This window comes from Acyrthosiphon pisum, chromosome X (genome assembly GCF_005508785.2).
Source record: "Acyrthosiphon pisum isolate AL4f chromosome X, pea_aphid_22Mar2018_4r6ur, whole genome shotgun sequence".
Classification (NCBI taxonomy): domain Eukaryota; kingdom Metazoa; phylum Arthropoda; class Insecta; order Hemiptera; family Aphididae; genus Acyrthosiphon; species Acyrthosiphon pisum.
In genome coordinates this window covers 96579883-96581011 of record NC_042493.1, presented here as the reverse complement: position 1 = coordinate 96581011, position 1129 = coordinate 96579883, and positions in this window count along the sequence as shown.

Genomic DNA, 1129 nt, shown 5'->3' with positions numbered 1-1129 from the left:
TTAGGTAACGTCGTCTCTAGGCTCATCCACCGGTAGTGCGTGTTCGGACCCCCTTGTCGTCCATCACCGTACGCGTGAATAATCGGCGATCGCGTTCGTGCGTTATACCGTGTACGCTTATCGCGTCGTTAAGTGCGTCCCCTTTCGCTGATCCATCGTGGGTCGCGACCGGCCGAATTCGGGTTTTTCCCGTACTTTTCCACTGCACCCGGTGGTACGCCGTTACGCCGCGAGCGCCGCACCAGTCAGGTGTGCCAATTCCGTCATCGCCGGTGCGTTCGAACGGTGCACCGTTCCCATCGTGTTGCTGTCAGTTGGTACCAGTGTTGTCATCGTCGTGTCCAGGGGTCAGCTGTTATCAGTCCAGGCCATTGTCACCACCACCACCGGCAGATAAGATTTACTTTGTTATTGTTTACCTAGTATATATTTGTACATCGCCATTCTCCGTCAGTAGGTCATTGTACGGTATGATCATACCCCCCCGTTTATAACACTATTGTTTTGACTATTTTCTACCTTGTAACAATACAGTTGTTCAGTGCCACCAGTGCACACCTTCAATTCGTGTTCGCTTATTTTATAGTATTGTAAGTTGTTAGGTTACCTTACTCTTCTTACACACAAGTCACTTCAGCTGGCACATACCCGTCGCAAGTGTCGTACGGCCAGCTAACGACCAAAGGTTCAATAGCTCCGTGACGGTGCGCAAACAATATTCGAATCAAGGTCATTAACTATTTTTTTCTTTTATATGAGTTTTATTTATTATATAATAGGTTTTATTAGACCGATTTTCACATAAACGTTGTATTAGAATCTTTACATCATTTCCCAAATTGTTGAACATAGTGAGGTAATATGTAATAAGGAGAACATCATATACTAGTTAACTTTACGCTCTGTAATTTTACATACGTCCCTGTCTATATTCTATCTATATTTTCTATATAATTGTGTATGTGCCATAGTAAAAATCTTATGAGAATTTGTTTAATGTAAAATTTATAGATATATTGTATGTTTGTGTACCTAAATAACTAGAATGGTGGGTACGCCGACGGAAGACAGTAAGATATTTTTATTATAGTTTTTTGGGTAATATGTAATGTATTTATGTTTATTTTAT